Source organism: Odontesthes bonariensis, chromosome 2, assembly GCF_027942865.1.
Source record: "Odontesthes bonariensis isolate fOdoBon6 chromosome 2, fOdoBon6.hap1, whole genome shotgun sequence".
Classification (NCBI taxonomy): Eukaryota; Metazoa; Chordata; class Actinopteri; order Atheriniformes; family Atherinopsidae; genus Odontesthes; species Odontesthes bonariensis.
Genome location: NC_134507.1, coordinates 24,720,239 through 24,733,626, shown reverse-complemented (window position 1 = coordinate 24,733,626; position 13,388 = coordinate 24,720,239). Strand labels below are relative to the sequence as shown.

Below are 13,388 nucleotides of genomic sequence, written 5' to 3'. Positions count from 1 at the left end.
AACCTTCTTGCTTCACCAGAACTTAACAAAAGGGGAACTTGCGACTCTGTTAGAACAACGCTCACTGGATGTGCTGCAGAGTTTAGAGTTAAATGCCAGTGAGGAGATAAATCACAATTAAAGAGGCTTCAAAATGGAAGAGAAAAGAGTCACAACTTTGCATCAGAATTTTCAGGAGAAAAATCACAGCAAAAAGAAGCCCCCTGGATTTCTGAGTTGGGTGTTTTGTCTACAAATGAAATGCAGGTTTTGCATCTCAGCAGCCATGTTAACTTGTTCTTATTCCCGTTGGTTTATCAAAGCATCCAGCATCTCTGATATATGCACAATGAGTCCTTTAACTCCTCCTTGGCAATCTGCAAAAGTATTTTTTTCCCCCATTTAGTTCAATCTCAGAAGCCCTATTTGAGACCAATCAGATGTACTTTTTATGCGTCTGTACCACTGCCATTATTTATATATTTTCTCTTTTTTTAAAAACAGTAGAAAGGAAGCAAGTCGATGCAGCCGCCTTATTTCCTCAGGAATTAATGTTAAACTACAAAATGGCGGTAGATGTCAACAACGAATCAAGCACTGTTGATCACAGATAAGAGTCCTGCAAGTTGATATATTGCATAAGAACGCTACAACAAACAAGAAACTTAGGAAGGAATAAGCATGGCAGCACATAGGTTTAATGAAAGGTGAGCATAGCATTACTGGAGTTATCAAGACCTCATGAGCCTTTAAAAGCTGTCCAAAGAGTGTTACTTCATCTACAACGTAAACGATTAAACATCGGAAAGGAGGACCAAACAACAGCTCATTTACATAGAAAAGGATGTGGATCATCATTATATCCCAAAATCTGTTGGTCGGATCTTTAAAAGCAGGTCGCCCATCCTGGGTGTAGTAAACATTACAGCCTCCAGGTGTCCCTAAGCAGGCCTCAGAGTCACGTTCACATCAAGCTCTGTCCTTCTTTTGTTCCATCTGTCTGTCTTTCTTTGAGTCCCTCTGTTCAGTGGTTTTGTTGAGGACCTGAGGCATTACAGAACTCGACCCGCCGTGAAGACTACGACTTAAGAGTGGACGAGCTGTGAAAGCCTTGCGGCAGTGTATGCACTCACTCATGCACACACACTCCTACGCCACAATCCAAGAGCAAGTACAGTGTTACATCTTCTCAACTATCCCATTATAAGAAAGAGTGTTTGGCGGAAGAGAGTGGAGGGTGGGCAAAGTGGCGCCAGGCAGCAGGCCGAAAACCTTTTATTTAGGGTCCCACGGGAGCCCATTGAGTCATCAGCAGAAGAAGAGTGGAGGTGATGGACAGGCAGAACAAAAATGAGGTAAAGGTAACTCTATTCAGCAGAGATGACAGGTACAGTCCCTGCGTATGCAGCTGCACAACATATCAATCAGTGGAAAAATGAATCTAGAACAACATGACTGCTGGGCAACATCAGTGTGAAGTGAGTATGTGCGTGTCTTTGAATATGTGTGTGCACCGGAGCGCGCAGAGGGAGCCGCGAAATCAGTGGAAAGACCAGTTTTGGTTAGGAGGGCGTGCAGAGGTGAGGAGTTGAAAAGTTCAGCAGAGAAACTGAGCAAGAGGAATTTATTTTTTTGGAAAGCAAACCAGAAAATGATTGGAACCATATATAAAAGAGCCTGAAAACTAACAAATGCCACGTACTGCAGCCATGAAATTTTTTAGATACATTCTAGGGCTGCATAATAATAATAATAATATGGCAACATGAGACATACTGATAAGCTCAGTTGTAGTAACAAGGGTTACATCCCACCTCTGCATCTGTGCATGCAGGTTAGTTGTAGAGCATGCACAGAAGCAGAATTTCTATGTTGTATTCAATTCAGTTTTATTTATATAACGCCAAATTACAACAAATGTCACCTCAGGGCACTTCAAAGATACAGTCCAATTCAAGTCATTTAGAATCCAATTCACTGGGATACAATAATAATCCAATCAAATCCAATTAATCAAGTTTCAACTTAGTCCAATTAATAGAGAGCCAATTAAAAATAACGTAGCCTAGCTGAGGAAACCAACAGATTTGCACTGAATCTTCCCCCGTCCTGAGCGTGCACGAGGCGACTGTGGAAAGAAAAAACTCCCTTTCAACAGGAAGAAACATCCATCAGAACCAGACCAGGAATGCAGCCCTCATTACTACAACTGTGCATGTCTTTCTGTTTCAGGTCAAACTTTATGTGTAAATGGTGGGTCTACAACAGCCTGCCATTTATTTCCACTGCCATTACGCATATTGATATTGATATGGCTTTAGCACCTTTAGCACCTTTAGCACCTTCCGGATGGCCTGCACATCATGTAAACAAATATTCTGTTCTGGAGATTTCCCAGCGAGCAACTGAGGAAGAAGACCTCCAGAGCACTTATGAAGATGCGAGTCGTTGATTCTTACTCTTTCTTGCTGACCTGTATTTGCTCTCAACTAAGAGGCATTGACAACAACACAATAGTCACTACCAGAGACAGGTAGGCAGCATCAAAATAATGGCGTTTCTCCACTAGCTAGTAATGTCCAGACCAGATCTAAAGTATTGCATTGGGCATATTTTACCAGGTCACTTTCAAGGTAACTGAGTACAACTCAGTGCCGATCTCTGTTGTGTTTTCTGTCAGCTGTGACAGCAGCTTACACTGTATAGAGCACCTGGCTAATTAGCACATCAATAAAGATGCATTTGAAGCCATTCCTCAATATGTTATTGATATTATACACTCACTACTTAAAAAAGTTGCAACTCACCACTATGACTGAATCAGTTAGAGACAGGGACGATAACATTGCCTTAATTACTCGGTTAATTACTTGGTATTATAGGCTTATTTCTAGGTTTTACCTTGGCAACGTCACACTAAGTGCAATAAGAATTGTGCAGATCAAAAACAACCTTTGTTTACGCTGCAATTTTATTAATACTATTCTATTTTATAATAATTAAAAACTCATGCTGCCCTTCGTTCAATTGTAAAGAACTTAATGTAAACACTTTTTTATCCATATGGAGTTTAATGTGGATATTTTAGTTCAGAGTGTTCCAGTAACTTTAGTGTAATTACTGTATATATCGTGTAGTTTGCAACTGTTTATTGTAGGAAAATCCATGTAAAGGTACTGAGACCACGTATCGGCAAAAGCTCTGTTGTAAAGACAAAAACAGCACCATGTCTTGACTCATGTAAGCTCTACTCAGCTGCCAGTCTGGAGTATTTTTTATTGTGAGAGCTCATCTCTAACAGAGGATCTCCTGGGGTGAAGCGCATGTGTAGAGAAAGTCTGGACCTAACTGTCTGCAAAATATCCTCTGTTCATGGATAAAATGACTCCGCACGCATCCTTTTATAGGCATATCTGTTTGAAAAAATGGGACACATGCCTGATTGATAGTCAAAGTCAAATTAATTCATATAGCAAACAGAAGCTGACAAAAGTGTTTATACAATCCGGTTAAATTTACGGTCAAACAAGATGATAAGAGATCATAACATTTTTTTTTTTTTTTAAAAGCTAGAAATATTAAAGTTCCTGTAAATGGAAAGGTACAGATTGGAGCCAGTAGTGAAATATTGAAATTAGAAGGTTATCAGCAGACAAACAGCAGAGAGAGTCATTCTTAACCAGTCTTGCAACCTTTGTGTGCATTTGCAGGAAAGTCAGAAGGAAAAAGAGTCACAGGGATACAGAAAGATGAGTTGAGGCTCCCTTAAGCAGATGTGTAAACGTCATTAGAGGAGGTAATGGAGGGAGGAAGGTGGGTAGAATTGTGTGTGTGTGTGTGGGGGGGGGGGGGGGGGGGGGGCTACTCCAGCAGAGGTATTTACCCAACGCCTGGAGCAGAAACACAAACACAGAACCAGTCATGACTAAGAACGAGCTGCAAAGATAGAAGGAGGAAAAGAAATAGATGAGTGGTGGAAAACGTGCAATCAGGTCTTGATTAGGCAGGGAAAATGTTGGAAAAGAAACACCTGATTAAGCCGGTAAAGTATTTTAACAATCCAACACTTCTTCATGTAGATAGGAATCCATTCAACCTGCAATAATTTCCTTTCACTCCTGTTAAGCTAATAGGCCTAATCTGGGCAAGTGTTTCACTAAAAGCAGAGTGCATCTGCCCTGCAGCCATGCCCTGCAGTCAGGAAAGGTGATACTTCCAAACCGGCAGCACAATTACTGACCCACTTCAAGGAGCTGCTCTGGGACTATGCACCTCTTCGGTGTCGGTTTCCCGTGACACAGAAGGCGACTCGTGTCCCACCGACTGCCGTTTTGTTTACGTTGATGGAGATTTTCTACTTATAAAACGGTTTGGTGTCCAGTTGTTTTACCTTCAAGGTGTGTTTTCTGACATCCGCACCCTGCGACTCTCAGCAGGAAGCCCATTTGTTACTACTTGAAACAAATCTCTGAGCCGTTAGTAGAAGTAAGTTGTGAACAAAATATGGAAACCTTTGAACTAACAGTTGTGGATGTACACATTCAACACATACAGATCCACACATGGTCCAGGTTTCCCTCTGAATGAAGTGTTCCACCTGTGTGTTCTTCTGTTCAATATCCCACTATGTTAGACAGTCACTATTCCCGTCTGTCTGATTCTACAATTATCAGGACTTAATACAGCTGCACATAGTGGCCATAAACACATAATAACATCCTGGTTGATTCGGTGACATCTTGAAAAAGTGGTTCATCTGTGTCACATTTAAAGGATCTAATGGCAGAGTTGCAGTGCAACAGCGAATGTGTTTTTATTATCTTACGAGCCTTTTAAATCTAAAGACGATACAGATTTCTCTTCCTCGCTGGCTTCAGAGACATTTTTCAATTCATTGTAGACTCTTTAAAAGGGGAGGGTAAGAGCGGGGATTATGATCCTTTATAACAGATCAAAGATTTCTGGGGCCAGCAAAAACAAATCAACTTTGTCAGAATATTTTTGTCCTATTTCCAGCTTTCTGTGAAGTACTGTGACCCGATTTACCCCGTATGTATCTGCAAACAGTGGGGAACAGTTAAAGCTAGGTTTCATATTGTCAGCAGAAGGTGGTCGGTGTAGGCCACATTATGAGCGGAAGAAAGAAATACAATCTAACTGGAAACAAGCAAAAAGACACAAACAAGTCTCTTCTTCTTTGTCAGGTATGAAACAAAACTTTCACTATTTCTGTGAATATTAGCCAAAGAAGCTGATCATCAGAAATTCTTTGCTAAAGTTAACTTGAAAACACACATCAGAAACACTGATGGAAGCAGGTGGAAGACAGTGTGAGGTCTGTTGCAGCTCATATTTGAACTGAAACTGTAGGAAACGTAATGGCATTTTTAGAATATTTTTTGATTAATGAAAAAGTTAAGTGCCAAATTCACTGACAAACTTCATGATAAAAGTGAAGTCTTGTTTCATCGATTGAAATGATTTCTAAAGCTTGCCTGCTGTACACATCGAGGTGCGGGTACACACAGCCGCACCTGTCAAGGGCTCAGGAGGATGAGGTCTGTTAAAGCTGTTGTCAGGTGCGAAGAGTGAGACGGACCCTGGAAATACGGAAGGTCACGATGAACGCCCCCTACACCTCTCAGCGGTCTTATTTACCCGTCACACGCTCACACACGCGCTGTCTGTCACCTCCTGGACGAGGCTGTGACACCTTGGACACTTCTCTGCGGGCAGAGCCTCCCCCTGCCTCACCGTCTCTCTGACAGGTTGACATGGCACAGAGACGGTGGCACGTCCATGGCACCTGGACCAAGAGGTTTGTTCTCTTTGGTGTGACCTCAGATATGGATGCTGGTGTCATATCTCCCCTTTCTCCACAACCCTCCTGTCTAAAAGGTGAAATACAATCCTTCCTGGCATCTGCTCTCGGCTCCCTGGCAGCTGTCTGTCAAACTTCCTCATTGTAGGGTTAAAAGCAGCGAAGCCGATTTGAATTGAAAATGCAATTAAAGCTTCAAGTTTAAAAAGTATTTGGTCATTTAACTGATAAGAACTAAAGGATTTTGAAGTTGCTTCATACCATCTTTGCACCAGGGCAAACATTTTAAGACCACTTTATGAAAGTGATTCTGCAGGAGAAAAGAAATATTGATTTTTTTTTTCAGAAATGGAGGAAGGTGATATATTTAGGGAAAGATTGTGGTCGGGTTTGATAAACATTACTTCATAATATCAATCCACTGTGATGAATAAAATGGAAATGTATGTTTCCCTGTGAAAACTAAGGCATCCTTTCTGCATTAATAAATAACACCAGAGGCACTCAAAAAGCAGCAGTGTGCGACATCCAGACTACCACAAAGGTAAATTTGAGTACTCAGCATCTGTTTATGTCTGTCTGGTAGAGGTGTGAATCTTCCTTTCTCTCTCCGAGTTTGAGGGCGATGTTAAATGCATCTCATGAATTCTTGGCTGAATAGCGAAGCTGGTTGTATTCCTTAGAATAAAACCGGGTAAAAAAAACTCGTTGTGGCTTTCCAGGTTGTTTATAAAATCCAATTTCATCCACAATTCAACACAAGAAAGCTATGAAAAGTAACTTTTTTGGCAACATTACCGTGCGACCTCATTACGGCCAGAAAATAACTGGTTAAAGATATTCCACCATAGTTTTGTGCAGGCTGCAAACTCTCCTTTGGGTCCATGTTTGAATCAAGGGACTTCCACACTTCTACTGTGTGGATATTTGTGGGAAAGATTTCCTAAATACTACGTTGCAACCGTGTAAAATACAGTAATGAAACTTTACAGGTGTGCAATTGAGATAACAGTGGAGGTCCAATTTGAGGATGGATGTGCTCCAAACCCTGAGTACTGGATAAAGGGTTTCAGAAGTGCGGGTTTGATCCAAGAACTCAGGATTAATTTGATCCTCTCACATGATTTAAAGAGCTCAATAAGAAGGCCTGTTAGGGTTTGATGTCATTCTCAATTGATAAGCCTGAGTACAGGATTCAGATGAATACATCGGCCTTTGTACAGCACCTTTCTGACACTTTTTGACAAATTTCGAGAGTCATTTGTCGTGCAGTAAGGGGGTTCAATCAAGCTGCTGCTGCCGAGGTTTGTGATCAGTAGAAAGGAAGCACAAAATAATACAACTGTGTGCATGTGAAAACGCATGCACAGCACCAAACAAACACACACATCTGGCTTTCCTCCACCTGTCAGTGAGCCCAAACATCCATCCATGCGTGAAAACAGCCCTGCCCTGTCCAGCTCTGGTCCTCTGAGACTACAGTCATTATGGAGCTGCTGAATGGACACACACAGACTGTGCCGTTTATGTCGGTGTTTAGCTCTGTTTGCCCCGGAGAAGTCTCTTGTTCACTTCACTGTAACTCACACATACAGGTTCACAGCTTTCAGTCTGTTTCTCTCCAAAGGGGAAACTCTACCAAGACTGATTTCTGTTCTGTGTTCGGGACAATAGCAGAGCTCTGCACACATGCTGGCTCAAGTCATGTCTTGTCAAGACCCTGTATCCTCTTTCCATTGAATCTGACTGTTATGAGTACCACAGGGGCCAGCGCCGGGCCCCATGTTAAACACCCTGCAGTACAATCTTTCTGACATAAAGAGAACAGGCTCATTTTTCACATCAAATGACCGTATAGCCTCGCCCCACGTCTGCAATTGAAATAAAGTTCACAGCGTTTAGCATCGGATAGAAGAAGAGCAACTTGAGGTCACATGTGCCCGACACCATTTCCCTCCTTCTTGCACTACACTGCTTCTTATTTGTGCCATCTTTACATGTATTCGTCATCACTGCAGCCTGGAAAGCACTCAAAAGATTTGCAGTCACAACATCTCATCACAATCTCTCACAAAGAAAAGTTAATTTGTCGGATAATGTGCAACTAAACCGTGAAGCTAAACAGACGACAGTAACACATGAAGCCCAGGGCACCTTTTCGGCTTCTTAGGTACACGTACGTGATGATCACAGATTACAGACAGTGTGCAGATGAATTAGTGACAAATTTCCCACCACCGTACTCCATAACGTGTGACAGAACCTTCTCTTGCCCACAGTTTTCCCCTTCTCTCCCATACATGTATATAGGCTTAACATTGTCTGGCCAGGCCATTCCCACCAGCTAACCGTCGGCACGGCAACGAGCACTATCCTTGCTAACATCTGCTGCATGACCCAGGGCCGCTCAGAGTGGACTTTAATCCCCACACAGCCATGTTGTGGGGGAAAACATTCTTTCCTTTTAGACGGTGCAAACAAACAGGGACGAGCGGTGTTGCTGGTAACCTGTAGACAACCGTCCTCTTGGAAAGACCTGGAATGTTGTTGGTGACGTGGCCCCCCCCCAACTGTGCAACAGCCCATTATGGCTGTGCAGAGGGGTGTGACCGCCAGCATTTGGGAGCGAGTCGCCATCACTGATTCAGCTGGACGGATTTGGATTCTAAAGTTAATGAAAGGTGGTGCGGGAGGACTAGCTGGGGAGTTGGTCAGGCAGTGTTGTTAAACTAAAACAACGGCCGCATTGATAAAAACATTAACCACATTCCTGCCTCTCCTATGCAAGTTTGCTGCCATATCAACTGGCTGTGGCTGCAGGAAACGGCCGCTGCTGCATTTCTGGTGAACCATTGGGGAGTTTTGAGTGTTGGTGGCTGTCAACAGCAGAGGAGTGTGAGCTTTGGCTTTAGGCCGCTGCAGAATATTAACATGTGACAGTTTGGTGCCCCCTTGTGGTTACAGTCAAGAGAAAAGCTGCCATTAGGGCACAGAATACACCTTACGACACAGATACATCAAGAATCATTCAAAGTCACAACACGACAAACGAACAACTCCTCTCCTCTCTGCAGCCAAGCCATGATCCTTCATATCACTCCTCCTGATAAAGATCTTCCTTGGCGGTGAAGCACAGAGAAAATGAAGATGCAGCCCAATCAATCAGTCCCATCAACTGCTATGAAATATGTATTTGTCTTAATATGGAGTTTGATCCCATCAAACCCATTTCACGGACCATTTCCCTATGCAAACACCTCTAGGGGGAAAATGGAGAGATAGTTGTGGAGCGCACGTGAGGCTTGCTATGAGGAAGACACACAACCGAGGGTGGCTCAGTGTGTACACTACGAGATTTAATTGAATAGTTCTGCATCAGTGCCAAGAAGTTAGTTAGAGTGTTTGCAGATGTCTGTGTTGAGTCTGATTGAGGGCTTGGTTGGATTTAGTTTTTTTTCCCACAGCATGCCAGCGCTTGGCTGGAAACAAAGTCCTTCTCCGGCTTCAATCACAGACAGACTGTGAGAGGTAGTAGGTGCATCAAGACAGACAGAAAACATTTGCATGCCTCCGGGCCGTGTGCTAGAAATAGCACACAATAACGACAGCTCAAATGGATCTGCAGGCTGTTTCGACTCAAAAAAGGTTTATTTAAAAGATTTACAGTCAAATACTTGGGAAATAAGGTGTTTTTTTTTCTCTTTGCTTCCAATAAGCATCACAGAAATCTCTTTTAAATATGAAAGAATGCTTCAAAGTTGCCGGATTATTTATTTGCTGACCCATTTATATGTTTTATTATCTAATCCTTAAAAATCTTCACTTCGTAAGCTCGGTCTAGAAGTGCTACATAGACATTTTTTTCTTGATTTGCAGGTTGAGGAACAAAATATTTTTGGGGATGAGATGAGATTTTACCTTTACCATGTGTGAGAAAAATCAACTTGAGGCTTTAGGACAACTCGACAGTGCAGAGCAGTGATGTTTGCTGTGCTGAAAGCTCACATTTTTGTTAAAGAAAGAGATCAAAATCTTTTGTTCTAACAAAAACTATCAAATTTCAGAATGAGGCTTTGAACTGAGAACTGTCCAGTCATAATCCCAGTTCTGAGAGGCACAAATTCTGCTGTGGCAACAAGTGCCTCTGAAGCATCTTCAATACAAATCCATCAACACCTCTTTGCAAATGCTGTGTAAAGGGAAGATCCGGGTGTGACTGGTGGATAACGGCCACATACTGACACCTACCGCATTACGATCATTACTGCAAAGAAGAGCAAATGAAAAGACGGTGCCGTGTGGGTTCATTTTACGGCGAGATAAAAAAAACAAAGAATAAACGTCATCTTTGACATCTGATCTAAAGCTTCATCAGCTGATCTAAGGCTGGGATGTGACACAGATATGTCACAGGGACACAGAAGTTAAATATGACCAGAGATAGTGGTGACGATGATGTAATTATCTGCTGCGTTTGTGTGTTGCTTCTGTCTGCTTCTGTGTGAATGCAACCTGCTATCTCACCGTCTGCTGGTACTCTATGAGGGCCTATTTGGTCTAGCGGGGCAGATAAGAGGGTGATACTCAGGGCAGTAGGTGGGCGGGCTATCTGCCTCCCAGCCGCCGTCGCAACAGGGTCACTCAGGTGCACTCTGTGGGGACAAGTGGAGAAGCAAAGTATGAGGAGATAAAGTAGGAGAGGAGGAAGGGTGGAGATGAGTGAGGCGAAGTGATGAAGGAACAAAAAGAGGAGGAGATGGCGTGGACGAAGGTCATGCTGTCGCACGTTTATCAAGATTTCACAGCGAGGGAGGATGTAGTCTGTATCTGTGCACATGTATGTCCGAGATCCAGGCATCGCTGAGCTTTGGCGTGTTTCACCTCCACAGAATTGTATATGTGCGCACATGCGTGTGGCTTAGGATTTGGCCACGTGTGAACTTTGCCTCCTCCCTTTGCTTCTGTGCACGGGGCTCCAGGTTTCGGCTAATGGGCGGGACAAAACACACACAATGCCGATTGTTTTCACAGCACACACACAGAGGATCAGGCCAGCATGCAAACTGGCACCAGATATTATCGTTTGTCCCGCTGCCGTTTCTGGCTTCATTCTGATTTCCTTTTTTTACAGAGACAAAGTATGCCTAATCCCCCCCATGTCAACCTGACTGTGAAGGCTACCAAAGAAGAAAATAAACTCTAGAGACTTGTCAAACAGCAGCAGACTCTTTCAAATGTGCAGAGTCTTAACTGTCACATGCTGTTGTTGTCATAAAAAAGGACACCAAAACACTAGGTACATTTTAAAAAGTTTACTTATTTGTTGACAAACATTACTGTGATGGCGCGACAGTGGCTCTAAGAATAAGAATAATTTGACACACAAAATATAAAATAGCCTCAAATTTTTAGTAGAAAGAACAGATAATTAAAATATCAGTATGTTTTGACCACGTTCACAACAACAGATACAGTTTATTGTATTCTGGAAACAATGTGTGGATGTATTTACACATAATCTATCTCAAACTGCTCATTTCCTTAAGTAACATACAAGTACATTTAAATATCTGAACAGAGTCTTTCCAGATTTACTCTTTATGTCACAGCATCCATAAAGAGAAGTGCAAAGAGTGATCAATAACGGGTGCTGTACATCGGGATATTTGGAGTTAAAGGTTGAGGAAATCACATCATTTTAACAAAAGTTTAACCTGAAGGTTGCTCTGATCTTTGAATGTTCCTTTATTTTTCCAAGTATCTGAAATCCGACAGATTTCTGACAGAAACAGTTCATTCTCCTGGACCAAGATCTTGAATAGTTTCCACATTTGGTCTGAAACTTTAGGGCCTTCATTTACTTCTTCTCCTTTGTTCAGATCCTTCAGCTGTTTTATTCATTTTGTCCAAACTCATAAACTTTTGTTAAATGATACTGAGATAATTAAATAAGGATTTTATTAGGTTTTATTGTTTTAAGTGACCATGAGTATACACGCAGCTAAAAAAAAAAAAGTTTATTTGTGAATGAAAAATGAAAAAACAAGTGAATAAGAGCAGTTTTGTTTCATCTGTTTTAAAATATTCTTAGGCTATACTGTTTTTAAAAAATATGTGAAAAGATGGAGCTTTGGAGCATGTGCTGAGCACCTCAGTCCATTTTAGTGTCATTGGGCATTCACTTTTAGCACTTTTAGCATACTGATGACTCTAAGCGCTTATATTAACCCCTTATTTTCTATTTGTGATGGTCTTTCCTCCAATTTCTGTGGAAATACCTGTCTCAACTGTTAAATGCAGCACTAATCTCACCAGGTAGTAGCTATTTAACTGTCCCAGGTCAGTGAATGTTTCTCTTTTTCTTCTTTCTTTCCTATTTGTTTTGTTTTCTGCAAACAGCTGAATGCTGTAGCCGGGGACAAGGCTGGTAATAAACCAAGAATAATGACATGACGTTAAAGACGCCTCAAGTTGAGCTGAGGTACAAAGATAAGCTAACCCTGATCAGATAGCTAAAGAAGCAGACCACAGCATATTTCAGGGTTATTCAAATCAATACAACACACAAAAGTACAACCACACATCAGCAGTTTGCCACTGATAGCTGTGAACACCTGTTTGTCTCATAGCAAAACCCATGAAAAACACAAGTATCTGTCACACAGAGGGGTAAAACTGTAGCTAGAGCTGCCAGGTTGCAGCAGCTGCTTCAAACAGCTATGAATCCGGCTATCAAACACAGAGCCTTTTCAGGGAAGCATCCGTGTCAGTTCCTGTCACTGGCAGATGGAGACAAGAACCAAGGCCACAGCAGGAAAGATGAAAATATTAGTATAAGATGAGAAGGTTAGGTTTGATATGCCAGAGATTGTAGAGTCGACCCCAACTATTTTAGTAGTGACCTTGAACAGAACCACGACATTCAAAAAACTCATTTAAAATTGTAATCTTAGCAGGTTTAACACATTTTCCCTATTTGTACAGAATCATACACAGAAAAATTATCATTTAGATATCAATTAACACCAAGTCCTCATCAGACAAATATGCACTTCAAATTTAAAAGTTCACATTTTCAGGGAAATGACCCTTTGCAAGACTTCTTGAAGTATCCCTACAGTATTAACATCTTCCTCCATGATGTCTGATAACAATATAACATTTAATAAAGGAATTAAATATGTAAATTAACAAAGTATTTTGGTATCGATATTGGATACTGGTGAACGCAGACATTGTTCAATTTAAATCACTGGATAAACTAACAAAATTTTAAAAAACGAGGGAAATGGTTAATGTATAAAAGACTAAATATGTAACCTATGGATATATGTGGATAAAGAAGCAATCCGTATAATCTGTTTTAAAATCGATGAGGAGTAAAGCCCATGATTAAAGTGTAATCTTTTTCAATTGGGGACCAAATCTTCTCTTAAAAGAATTGAAAAATAGTGAATTTATTTGTGCATTTTAAAAAATATATATATTTTAAGAAGATCTATGAAAAATGACAGACAGGTTGAGTGACAAGCTCACATCACTTTCTGACCACATCTGCTGTATGAGAGGATCCTGTTTGTGGATACAG

General features: G+C 41.5%; 1 protein-coding gene across 1 annotated transcript in view; it reads right to left on the bottom strand.

Annotated features, from left to right (window-relative positions):
• Positions 1-13,388, bottom strand: part of wdpcp (WD repeat containing planar cell polarity effector) — a 91,221-nt gene that overhangs the window by 76,670 nt on the left and 1,163 nt on the right. The window contains exon 2 of the mRNA XM_075480443.1: positions 10,325-10,452. The gene's annotated coding sequence lies outside the window, so the exon portion shown is untranslated. The remainder of the gene's footprint in view (positions 1-10,324; positions 10,453-13,388) is intronic.